Source organism: Carcharodon carcharias, chromosome 5 (genome assembly GCF_017639515.1).
Source record: "Carcharodon carcharias isolate sCarCar2 chromosome 5, sCarCar2.pri, whole genome shotgun sequence".
Classification (NCBI taxonomy): Eukaryota; Metazoa; Chordata; class Chondrichthyes; order Lamniformes; family Lamnidae; genus Carcharodon; species Carcharodon carcharias.
Genome location: NC_054471.1, coordinates 91794341 through 91808187, shown reverse-complemented (window position 1 = coordinate 91808187; position 13847 = coordinate 91794341). Strand labels below are relative to the sequence as shown.

Sequence of the window (13847 nt, the reverse complement as noted above, 5' to 3'; positions counted from 1 at the left end):
CGACCTTCCCTTAACAAATCCATGCTAATTATCCCTGATTAATCCGTGTCTCTCCAAGTGCAGATATATTCTATCCCTCAGAATTCTTTCTAGTAACTTCCTCACCACCGAGGTTAGACTGACTGGCCTGTAATTTCTTGATCTATCCCTTCCTCCCTTTTTCAATAATGGGACAACATTAGCAGTCTTCCAGTCCTCTGGCACCTCACCTGTGGCCAGAAAGGATTTGAAAATTATTGCCAGGGCCCCTGATATTGTTCCCTTGCCTCCTGCGTTACATCGCATCCAAGCCTGCAGATTTATCCACATTGTCCTTTTCTATTGTGAAGATTGATGCAAAGTATTCATTTAGTACCCCCGTCTTCCGAGTCCACACACACATTACCTCTCTGGTCCCTAATTGGCCCTACTCTTTCCCGAGTTATTCTCTTGCTCTATATATATATTTTTAAAAAACCTTTGGGTTTTCCTTTATTCTACCCACCAATTCTTTCTCATGCGCTCTCTTAGCTTTCCTAATTTCCTTTTTAAGTTCTCCCCTGCACTTTTTATACTCCTCTAGGGACTCTGCTGTATTGAGCCCTCAGTATCTGCTGTAAGCTTCTCTTTTTTTTTTTAATCCTAACATTTATGCCCCTTGACATGCAGGGTTCTTCGGACTTGGTCCCCTGCTTTGTCTTTACAGGAACATATTTGCTCTTTACTCTGCTATTTCCTCCTTGAATGCATCCCACTGCTCTGACATAGTTTTATCTGCAAGTAGCTGCTCCCAGTCCACTTGGGCCAAATCGTATCTCATCTTAGTAAAATTAGCCTTTCCTCAGTATACAACTTTTATTCCTGTTCCAACCTTATCCTTTTCCATAATTACCCTAAATCTAACTAAGTTATGGTTATCTACAACTTGACTTCGTTGACATCAAAGATGTTCTCCAAATTTATCTGGTACATTTTGTGCAATGCAAATGCCTGCAGCTGCAAGAAGAAATGGTGAAAGATTCCACACTACAGAAACTGTAGAAAACCATCATTGAAGGATGGCCTGATTCAATTCAACATGTTTGCGAACACGTGAGACTATTTTAGCCTAAACGCACATCTTCCAGGCAGCCACCTTTAAAAGGCAAAAGGGTCATCATACTGGAATATTTGCAACTTGATATTCATCACACACACATGGGCATGGATTGAACGGGAAGACTTGCGAGAGAGACTGTCTGTTGCCGGGTATAAACAATGATATTGAAGTCATCCTCAAGAAATGCGAGGGATGTCAAGAGCATATGCCAAATCAACACAAAGAACCATTGATTCCACATGAAGGTCCTACCCATCCTTGGTCCAAAATCGCATCCGGCCTCTTCCATATTCATGGCACAGACTTCATCGTCATCGTCTTTACCAAGTACCCCATCATTGACAATTGCACAATACGTCAAGTACAACTGCCACACACACATTCAGTGCTATTTTCAATTTATTTGGTGTGCCTAGAGAGATCATTACGGATAATGGTCCACAATTTATCGGTTAGCCTTTTCATGATATATGTGAGAAATGGAACATTTCTTCTCCTCATTACCCTAGATCTAATGGCCTAGCTGAATGAATGATTCGCACGATTAAATCCTTAATTCTCAAATGTAGACAGTCCAAGCAAGATCTACACATTGCAAATTCACATCTGAGACCGACACCTTTAAGTGCAGCTATTCACCAGCAGAGTTCATGTTTGGAAGACCAGTACCAGTGCCAATTTACTCGTTCTACTCTCTCAAAAACTAGAGAGCAACTTTTAAAACTGCAAGAGAAGATGACCAGCACAATAAAAATACAGGTACAGAAGTGCCAAATTTACCGTTGGGGCAACAAGTTATCATCCAGCTGCGAGATAACCAGCCGAGGTGACATGGATTTGTTCAGAACCAAGGTCTTATGAAGTCATTACATACAAAAGTGCAAGGGTGAGGCATAACCAAGGACACATCAGATCCATTCCAGCTCCTCAGCCACCATACAGTTCTATTGCATTGAGGGCTAGATCCCAAATTCAACCAGGAACAACATCCAAGAATGACAACCCCACACATTAAGCCATTAATCATGGTGAGCCATTAAAGAAATCACCAGACAAGGTTACCATTACAAGATCTATGCGTACCAGCAGATTACCTCTACACTTTACAGACTCATAGATTCATCAGTTCTATATACTTATGTAACAGTAACTAAACGTGAACATGTATTACGAATAGTTATACTCTTCTGAAGGGGGGAAAAGTATCTTTTAAATTAAAGGGGAATACTGTACTATGCTTTTAAGGGACAGCAGCATGACATATCTCGATAGGAAATGTGTCCTGTGATCCAGTTTTAGTTTTTTTTTGGCCTATGAGCAGAACACTGCACATACAGCGTCATTGCTGACATCTTCAAGCATCCTACCTTTATATAATTGTTCTTACGTGCCTATTCTAAATCGATGAACCCACAACATGTTTACCCAATTCCTTATGAGTGATTGGTGCCCTTATATCATTATAAAAACATGACAATCTCAACAATGTAAATAGTTGTAGTCGTCTTCACAGTTCCTAAAATTTGGAGTCCTATCATATTACATCAAGCTTCAGAGATATTATTCATCATCTGCATAAATAAGAAAGTAGTGTTCGGCACGGCGTCAAAAATGCTGACGTGTCGACATGTTGATATGGTGTGGTCAGAATTGCCTCCAGTTTTCCACACTATACCCTCTATGCTGTGAGTAAATGTAAAATATTTCCTTAGTGAGAGATGATTGTAACATGGCCACTTTAACACTGCAAGTTTACGCAGCAGCTTTGGCAGAGGTGAATGAATATGTTACATGTATGCTCTCGTATCCAAAATGCTATTGGGCTTGAGGAAGAGAGCATTTTAGTGGGTGGGAGTTTCAAGTAGAGGAAAGGTAAGGCAAGAGAGAATCAAAATGACATTTGCTTCTTGGACAATTTGTCCATTCAATATATGCAAATGCTGTCTTATTTACATGGATATCTACAAATTATAATTTTTCTTGAGTGGATTTCTAAGTATTAAATTTCTCAGGTTGGGTTAGAAAATGTTTTTACCTACCACAGATGATGATAAAATCATTCCTGTCCATCGTAGGAAAAAGTGTAACCATGGTCTCCTGGCACTGATATTTTATTATTGGAACAGACGTACGTGGTCTGACTGTATAGATGGTCTTTCAGGCAGAGTTCATTGTATTCTGAAAATTTATTAATTCACTAATCCTTCGTGATCCTCTTTATTTAGTTCACACATGGTCAATCCAGTGAAACAATCTGAATTTTTAATGAAATATGCAGAAGCCATGCTGTCTGTAACCAAACGTGACCAACATAGACATGGCTGTTATTAACTCAGTAAGAATCAATGATCTTAGCTGAATTAGATAATATGTTCCAGCATACAAGATGTTCTCTAAATTTGATGATTAGATAACACCCTCTGAATAATATCTGAACTAAATCCTGAAAATGACTGAGCAATTTTTCGTGTAATAGAAGTTATAAAATAACTTTATCTTTCAGCTAAATATTTATTATGATCAAATAAAATTAATTCCTTGCTTATAAACTCAAATGCATTTGCATAATTACAGAAGATACTGATGTGCAAGAACGAGCATAATAATCAGGTCAAACATTCACAGGTTAGATAAAAACAAAAAACTGCGGATGCTGGAAATCCAAAACAAAAACAGAAATACCTGGAAAAACTGAGCAGGTCTGGCAGCATTGGCGGAGAAGAAAAGAGTTGACGTTTCGAGCCCACATGACCCTTCAACAGAACACTCAGTTCTGTTGAAGGGTCATGAGGACTCAAAACATCAACTCTTCTTCTCTGCCGATGCTGCCAGACCTGCTGAGTATTCACAGGTTAGAGATAGCTACTCCTGATACTGGTTCACGTATCTATTTAACTTCCAAACTTGTTACGTAATTTGTAGTATTTATTTTTGAAGAATTTCTCTTGTAAAAAGAGTGAGTTCTCTTGAGTGGGTGGAGCCTGAAATTCCCCGGGGCCTTTCCTGATCACCTCACCATCACTTTGGTAGAAAATCAGCAGCAACCTGAGGGAGCTGAGATAATTCACCTTTTTTAATGGTGTGGGCCATTTCGCTGGGCTTTCTGCTTATCTCCCAATGGCCAATTCTGCGAGAATTCCAGGCAGTACTCCGTAAAGAAAAATTAATCTTAAAACTGGGTTTTTGACATTGGCTACTTAAATAGGTATTTATATTTGCAGCAAACCAATCAGAAATATATATCAGTGTTGTCATCAGTTACTTATCACACCTAATAGTCCCATGATATTACTCTCCTCAGCATGAATAGGTCTGTAGAATTTCCTAAGTTTTTATTATTTAAAGCAGCATGCAGTTTGCAATGATTGTATTCAGTGGATATTCTATTGCAAGCTATTCCCAATTTTCACTTAGGTACAAAGCATATTTTACTTTGACTCCCGAGCAAATCTATTTACAAATGTTCTCTTCTGCATGATTCCACAGCTCTTCTGACATACTCGCTCTGTAACTCTGGCAGCCTGAGAGATTATAGCCTGAGATGTATAGCAAGGTCGCAGCCTTCTAAAGATCAGGATTTCCATGGGACTGAGAATCCGTCATTGTAATGTGGTCAGCAACATTGGAAGGTTCTGGGACTCCCAATGCTGTCAGTCCTCAATTTTCTTTCACTCAATGAGATTTCTGCCATTAACCATGGTAAAACAAGGCACACTCTGGCAGCAAATGGCAGAAGTGAGCCCCAGCTTGGCATCCAGGCTAAGAACAGAGAGACAGTGGAGTTTAGGAAGAGAAAGCCAAAAGTACAAGAATGAGGAATACATTCATTTAGCCCATGATGAATACGCCACATCTTTCTCTTGGATCAAAGAAAGAGGAAAATCAGGGAAGATATAGAAACATGTTTTAATTAAAGGAAATATATTTTGTAATTAAAGGGATTGAAGAAATTTAGAAAATTCAGAACTGCATCTTGATCATGTTTTCATTTACAGTTTGTAATGAGCTTTGAACACCTGTAACTTGACTTATTGACAACATGAAGAAAGTTATGGCAAGATTTGAACTGCTGCTACAATATACTCTTATATTTCAGTTTAATGCCAAAAAAATGTATGTTTTACAGATGGTGTCATTCATTAGGCAAACTAATCTTCATTTCATAATGACTGCTATGTGGCATTGCATGAATGTACTATGAATGCCTATGCCTGTTTCTGTAAAGTTATAGAAAAAATGCTTTTGCTAAATTGCTATGATAAACCAATAATAGTTTACTAAAGTAGTTTTCCCTGAATTTTAATGAGGAAAATATTAACGTAGTTTTTTAATGTGTTAACAGAGGTAGCTGATCCTATTTCTGACGAAAAGGTATCTTAAAATTGAAGGTTGTAGTGCTTAAATTACTGGTGATAGCATCTCTCAGAGACAGCATTGCTAAAGAACTGTTGAAGATTTAATATATATATATATTCTGAGGCATATATCCTGATATATATATATCCTGAGGCAGGATTTTCCCTCCGTTGGGGGGAAGTTGAAGTGTTGGTGTGTCTCTGATCGGCGTCCCTAATTGGGGGTGCGCTGCCCTTTTATGTGGTCAGGCCAATTAAGGCCCGCCCAGCCTGACGTCCGCACGGGAGCGCTATGCGCTCCCTGTGCAGGGGTGGAGGGGGGGCAATCCCTCAGCCGAGAGTGTGCTCTTTCGCACATGAACACAAAAGAGCGTATTCATCTCTCTGAGGCTAAGTGCTGCCTCAGGGAGATCGGCTGTACTGTCAAAAATATTAAAAATTTAGAAAAAAATTCCCTGACGTATCCCCTCATGTGACACTGTCACATGAGTTGGGACATGTCCACAACTTTCCAAAAAACTTTAATTAAATTTTTTAAAACCTACATGAAACCTCATCCCACCCATGGATGAGGTGTCATGCTTTTCCTGAAGCTCGCCAAGGCTCCTGGCCTGCCAGTCAACCTTAAAGTTGGACAGGCAGGTCCATTAATTACTTCAATGACTTTGTCAATGGCCTCAATTGGCCATTGACAGGTCAGCGGGTGCACAGCTGATTTTGCTGTGCCCCCACCTTCCTGAAAATTTAAATGGGGCGTGGTGACATCAGGAGTTCCGCCTGACATCATCCCATGTCATTTTAAGTAGCGGTGAGCAGGCCCCCCCCACCCTTCCCCTGGCCACTCGCTGATGGGAAAATCCTGCCCCTGCTGTTGGATTGATGGATGAAAAGCTAGATTTAAAATGGATTACAGGATCGAATCCATTCACAGCTTCAAATAATAAAAAAAAGTCTTTTTAGGCTGCAATTAAAGGACCTGAATGACATTAAGACAGCCAGCAATGACACATATTCTAATCAGCTCACAGAGTTCTGTTTCACAACTAAAATGTGCATTTTGAACTGCAGTACTTGCAGAGGGTGATTGATGGAAGTGGCGTCCCACAGGGGTCTGTACTGGGGCCTCAACATTTTAAGATTTACATCGATGACTTAGATGAGGGGAGTGAAGACATGGTAGCTAAATTTGCAGATGACACAAATATAGGATGGAAGGTATGTTGTGAAAAGGACAAGAGGAGGTTGCTGATGGATGTAGATAGGTTGAGTGGGCAAAGATCTGGAAAATGGAGTTTAATGTGGGAAAATGTGAAGTTGTTCACTTTGGCAGGAAGAACAATAAAGCAGAGTATTACTTAAATGGAGAATGGTTGCATAATTCTGAGTTGCGGAAGGATCTAGATGTTCTAGTACATGAGTAACAAAAAGTTAGAATTCAGGTACAGCAAGTAATTAAGAAGGCTAATGGAATGTTATCCTTTATTACGAGAGGGATTGAACATAAAAGTGAGGATGTTATACTTCAGTTATACAGGGCATTGGTAAGACCACATCTCGAATATTATGTGCAGTTTTGGTCTCCTTATTTAAGGAAGGATATAAATGAAGGCAGTTCAAAGGAGGTTCACTAGATTGATACCTGGAATGAGTGAGTTGTCTTATGAGGAAAGGTTGAACAGACTGGGCTTGTTTCCACTGCAGTTTAGAAGAGTGAAGGGTGATTTGATTGAAGTATACAAGATCCTGAACAGCCTTGACAAGGTGGATGTCAAAACGATGTTTCCTCTTGTGGGGGAGTCCAGAACTAGGGGACACTGTTTTAAAATTAAGGGTTGTCCTTTTAGGACAGAGATGAGGAAAAATGTTTTTCTCTCAGAAGGTTGTGCGACTTTGGAATTCTCTGCCTCAGAAGGTGGTGGAAGCGGGGTCATTGAATATTTTTAAGGTAGAGGTAGATAGATTCTTGTTAAGCAAGGGAATCAAAGGTTATTGGGGTTAGATGGGAATGTGGAAATTGAAACACATGAAGATCAGCCATGATCTTTTGAATGGCAAAGCAGGCTCGAGGGGCCGAAGGGTCCACTCCTGTTCCTATTTCTTATATGTTCTCATATCAATAACCTTGAAAGCAACTGTCAGAAAGCTTTTAATTTGTAAAGTGTGCTCTTTTCCATTATTTAATATACTTGCATAATTATGTTTAACATTAATTAAATTATTCATTATTATTATTTTTGTCTCATAAACATGGAAGCTGTTACTCAATAATAATATAGATTTTTACACAAGATGGTAAAATACATCACAGCTGCTTTGGAATTAAATGTTTAACTTTTAAAGTGTTTTCAAGCCCACTCAAAACAGTATTGGTTATGGTATACATGTGTTTCTCCAGTTGATAGTTGATATATGTAACATGATGGCAGCTTCAAACAACTATACATTCTTTCGGGGGTGAGAAGTGTGGGTCTGAAACTAGTGTTTTAATCTTAAATAAAAGGTATTAAGACGGCGCTGGCTAAAGCAGCCTGGAAAATCAGGTTAAAAGGTTAAGACAGTAGAGGTGCAATGGCAGATATTTCACAGAACCACAGTGCAGAAGAGGCCCTTCGGCCCATCAAGTCTGGAAAGACACGTGAGAAAAACCTAATCTAGCTACCTAATCCCATTTACCAGCACTTGGCCCATAGCCTTGAATGTTGTGACGTGCCAAGTGCCCATCCAGGTACTTTTTAAAGGATGTGAGGCAACCCGCCTCCACCACCCTCCCAGGCAGTGTATTCCAGACTGTCACCGTCCTCTGGGTAAAAAAGTTTTTCCTCACATCCCGGCTAAATCTCCTGCCCCTCGCCTTGACCTTATGCCCCCTTGTGACTGACCCTTCAACTAAGGGGAACAGCTGCTCCATGTCCACCCTGTCCATGCCCCTCATAATCTTGTACACCTCCGTCAGGTCGCTCCTCAGTCTTCTCTGCTCCAACGAAAACAACCCAAGTCTTTCCAACCATTCTTCATAACTTAAATGTTTCATCCAAGGCAACATCCTGGTGAATCTCCTCTGCACCCCTTTCAGTGCAATCACATCCTTCCTATAATGTGGTGACCAGAAGTGCACACAATACTCCAGCTGTGACCTCACTAAGGTTCTATACAACTCCAACATGATCTCCCTACTTTTGTAATCTATGCCTCGATTGATAAAGGCAAGGAGCTATTTCATAACACTAAGCAAGATACATTCCAGTGAGAAAGAAAGACTCTAGTAGAAGGGTGCACCATCTATGGCTAACTAAGGAAGTTAAGAATGGTATCACATTGAAAGAGAAAGAATACAATTATGCAAAGATACAGTGGTAGGTCAGAAGAGGCAGAATTTAAAAGCCAGCAAAGAATGCCAAAAAAATATATTGAGGGAAAAATTAGAGTACAAGAGAAAGCTAGCTAGAGCATTTAGTGTTTCTGCAAATATTTAAAAAGGAAAAGAGTAACTAAAGAGTGTTGATCCTCTCGAGAGTGAGTTTAGGGAATTAATAATGGGAAATAAGGAAATGGTGAAAGATATTGTGTCTCTCTTCATTGCAGAAGACATAAATAACACCCCAGAAATACTTGTAAATCAAGAAATGAAAGGGAGAGGGAAACTTAAAACAATCACCAGGGAAAGGATGCTGAGAAAACTATTGAATTAAAGGCTGACATGTCCCCAGGACCTGATGGTCTATATCCTAGGGTCTTTAAAGGAGTGGCTGCTGGTATAATGGTTACAATGGTTGTAATTTTCCAAAATCCCCTGAATTCTGGAAAGGCCCCATCAGACTGGAATTTAGCAAATGTCTCTCTCCTATTCAAGAAAGGATGGAGAGAGAAAGTAGGAAACTACAGGCCAGTTAGCCGAAAGTCTGCCATCGGGAAAACTCTAGAATCTACTTTTGAGAAGATTATGGACAGAATTTTGCCCTCAGATGGCATGCGGGCCCCACCGTCTTAGCGGCGGGCAGGCAGCCAACCCCCGCCACTGAAACGAGGCCCGCCATCATTTTGAGTGGGCGGGCCAATTAAGCGGCCTGCCTGACAGGAAGCGCTATGTGCTTCATGTTCCTCGGGGAGGAGGGAATCCCCATCTGTCAAAGTGTGCTCTTTCGCGCATGCGCGCTGCTCCCTGAGGCAAAGTCCTGTCTCAGGGAGATTAGTGATGGGTAAGAAAAGTCAAAAAATAGATAAATATTGAAATTATTAACATGTCCCCCTCATGTGACAATGTCACATGAGATGGGACATGTTAATAATAAACACATAAATTGTATTAAATGTTTAAAAAACGGACATGAAACTTCATCCCGCCAGTGGATGAGGTTTCATGTATTATCAGGAGCCCGCTGGGGCTCCTGGCCTGCCCGCCAACCTTAAGGTTGGACGGGCAGGTCTTTAATTATCTTAATGACTCTGTCAATGGCCTCAATTGGCCATTGACAGGTTGTCGGGCGGACAGTTGATTTCGCTGTCTGCCCACCTTCCTAAAAATTTAAAGGTGGATTCCTCCCAACGCCATCCCGTGTCATTTTCCCCTCGGCGAGTGGGCTCCGCCCCCAAATCGCCGAGGGGAAAATCCTGTCCTATAGCAGGGCACTTAAAAACCCCTAATATAATCAGGCAGAGTGAACATGGTTTTGTGATAGGGAAATCATGTTTGACTAGAGCTCTTTGAGGAATTAGCAAACAACTTGGATAAAGGGCAACCCGTAGGGCATGCGCTCAACCTGAACGCATGTGAAATTGTGTAAAAGGACATCGGGCGTGCATCCCAATGACATCATGCACGCATGCAATATTGAAATTGGCAGGCACACACAGGAGTCAAAGCAGTGCCCGCCAACAATTCAAGGGCCAATTAAGGTCATTAAGACCATAATTTTACGTTGCATGTGTGCTTTTCAGCCCATCACACTGGCAAACGGGTGGACAGAATTCACATTTTAATCATTTCCTCATCCACGGGTGGGATAGAGGCCCCTGGAGCAGCAGCACCTTCTCTGCCATTGCTAGTTTTTTGCTGTGTGAATACAGAGTTGTCCTTGAGTTTCTTGACATCTCACTTGTTTGTCAAACCTGTCTTTCCACAACTCAGGTCCTCACCTTCTCTGGAAGGTTCCCCTAAGTATTGCAGCATAGTGCTCCTTCATTTCCAAGACACTGGTCCTCTGCATCCCACCTAATGGGGATAGTGTATTCCACTGGAGGAACCTCCTCTTAAGAGGAGGAGAGGAGGCCAGGTGGACGCAGGCAGCGACCCGGGGACAGACCCTTAAGAGTGCAGAGCCAGCAGCGTGGCCAAGGCGGGAGGGCATGCTGAATGCGCCACTACCCAGCAGCTAGAATGATCAGGCAGCGCTCCAACTACCTCCAGATGGCCAAGGTCCAGTGCCACAGGAGACTCCACCTCTCCAGGGACACATTGACAGCAATTTGTCACATGATAGGCCTGGAAATCACCTCCAATTGTGTGGGCAGACACTCCATGGCTTTGAAGGTCACAGTGGCCCTCAACTTCTCTGCCTCTGATTCTTTTCAGGGCTCATTGTCGTTGCTCAATCAACTGCACACAATTGCGTCAAGCTCATGACTGATGCTATCTTTAGACACATCTGCACATTCATCCACTTCAGGACAGATAAGGCAAGCCAGTTGGAAAGAGCACAAGGCTTCACTGCGATGGCTGAGTTCCCCTGCATCCAGGGTGTAATAGATTGCACTCATGTGGTCATCAAGCTTCCAGCAGGTAAGCCTGGAGCTTTCGTAAACAGAAAGGGGTTCCACTCAATGAACTTTCAGACCACAGGACATAGATTCTCCAAGTTCGTGCTGGGAGCTCACACGATGCTTACATCTTGCGGCACTCACAGATCACAAGGCTGATCGTGGCTCCTGCATGAGTGGATGGATGGCTCCTGGGTGACAAGGGCTATCCCTTGAAGAGGTGGCTGGATGACCCCACTCACCCTAACAACTGAGGCCGAGGAGTGATACAACAGGAATCATGCCTCCACAATGCTGGAGACAATCATCAGGCTACTGAAGATGAGCTTCAGATGCCTGTACTGGTCAGGAGGAGCATGGCAGTATCCTCCTGAGCATTTTTCCCTCATAGTGATTGCATGTTGCACTCTGCATAACCTGGCTCTGGCAAGGGGCAAACCCAGTGGAGGTTGAGGAAAGTGAGGCAGCTCCACACGCCATGGAGGATGACTCAAGTGATGGCTCAGAGGAAGAGCCTGGGGAGGCGCACGGTGAGGACTTTGAGGCAGAGGAGAGGACCTTTCATGGAGGCAGGGACACCAGGGATGCTTTGCTGCAATGAACATTCAGCTAGGCATCCAAGGCATCGATGCCTCATCAAGCCAATAGCACTGTCCCCTTTGGGAAAATGTGAACATGTCCACTTTGCTGGGAAGAGTGGAAAAACAGCATGTTTAACTGGAGAGAGATTGCAGTACAGAGGGACCTGGGTGTCCTGGTACATGAATCACCAAGAGTTAGTATGCAAGTGATTAGGAAGGCAAATGGAATGCTATTGTTTATTGCAAGGGGAATGGGATGTAAAAATATACGTTTTGCTACAGTTATACAGGGCTCTGGTGAGACCTCATCTGGAGTACTGTGTACAGATTTGGTCTCCTTACTTAAGAAAGGGTATAATTGCATTAGAAGCTTTTCAGAGAAGGTTCACTTGACTGATTCCTGGGATGAAGGGGTTATCTTATGAAGAAAGGTTGGGCCTGTATCCATTGGCATTTAGAAGAATGAGAGGTGATCTTATTGAAACATATACAATCCTGAGGGAACTTGACAGGAAGGTTGCTGAAAGAATATTTCCCTTTGTGGGAGAGATTAGAATTAGGAGAAACAGTTAAAAACTAAGGGGGTCTCCCATTTCAGACAGAGATGAGGAGAATTTTTTTTCTCTCAGCATCATTAGTTAGGAGAATTCTCTTCCCCAGAGGGCAGTGGAGGCAGGGTCATTGAATATTTTTAAGGCTAAGTTAGATGGATTCTTGATTGACAAGGGAGTCAAAGAGCATAGGGGATAGACAGGAAAGTAGAATGGAGGTCACAATCAGATCAGTCACGATCTTATCAAATGGCGAAGCAGGCTTGAGATGCTGAATAGTCTATTTCTGCTCCTAATTCGTATATCCGTCTGTACCAACAGGTGCAGAGTTGCTCTATGTATTTTATAGGATTTTATTTAATTCCTTCTTGACTTATCAGAATCTATTAATGTGTAACATATCACACATATATTTTAACAGGAATCTAAGTTTACTGAATTAGTCAGGCCAGGTGCTATAATGACAGTAGATGGTATGGTCTGTAACTGCTCTACACCAAGTGATTGTCAAGTACTCTAGCCACCAGCAGAAAAGGTCAACATCTGTGGAAAGTTGAGCACCTGAAGGGGGAATTGAAGCCTTGAGGAAGAAAATGCATTAAAATTTGCATGAGATAATCCCTGAATTAAATAACTGTATCGCAATCTTGAGCCGTGGGGACAGGTATGCCATTGTATAACACTGGAGTTCAATACTGGTTGGGACAAGACTGTCACTGTATAACACTCGGGCACAGTACTGGTGGGGACAGGTCTGTCACTGAATAACACTCGGATATAGTACTAGTGGGGACAGGACTCACTGTATAACACACGGGTACAGTACTTTTAGGGATAGGTCTGTCACTGTATAACACGGGTACAGTACTGGTGGGGACAGTTTGTCACTGTGAAACAATGGGGTACGGTACTGATGAGGACAGATCTGTCTCTGTATAAAGTCGGGGTACAGGCAGATCAGACAGGTTAGGTTTGTATCCACTAGAGTTCAGAGGTGTAAGAGGCTATTTGATGGAAACATATAAGATCCTGACAGGGTGGATGAGGAGAGGATGATTCCTCTTGTGAGGGAGTCTAGAACTAGGGCTCACTGTTTAACAATAAGGGGTCACCCATTTAAAACGGAGATGAGGCAAAATTTTTTCTCTGAAGGCTATGAGTCTTTGGAACTCTCTTCCTGAAAAGACAGTGGAAGCAGAGTCTTATAATGTTTTTAAGGCAGAGGTGATTAGATTCTTGGTAAACAAGGAGGTGATGGGTTATCGGAGGTAGGCGGGATGCAGATTTAAGGTTATTATCAGATCAGCCATGATCTTATTAAATGGCAGAGCAAGCTCGAGGGGCTGAATGACCTATTCCTGCTCCTTGTTCGAATGTATGTTCATATGTGACGTGGCCTCAGTATGTAATAGCCAACAGAAGAGCAAAAGCATTGACAATAGTTGACTGATGATGAAATTCACTAAAGACAAAGCTTCTTTTTTTATACTGCAGTGCTATAAAAAAGCTGCAATGTTGAGCCATAAGT

At 42.0% G+C, this 13847-nt stretch overlaps 1 protein-coding gene across 1 annotated transcript in view; it reads left to right on the top strand.

The window, feature by feature from the left end:
- The window catches only part of sntg2 (syntrophin, gamma 2), a 1105459-nt gene that overhangs the window by 901931 nt on the left and 189681 nt on the right, over window positions 1-13847 (top strand). The gene's annotated exons all lie outside the window — the stretch shown is intronic.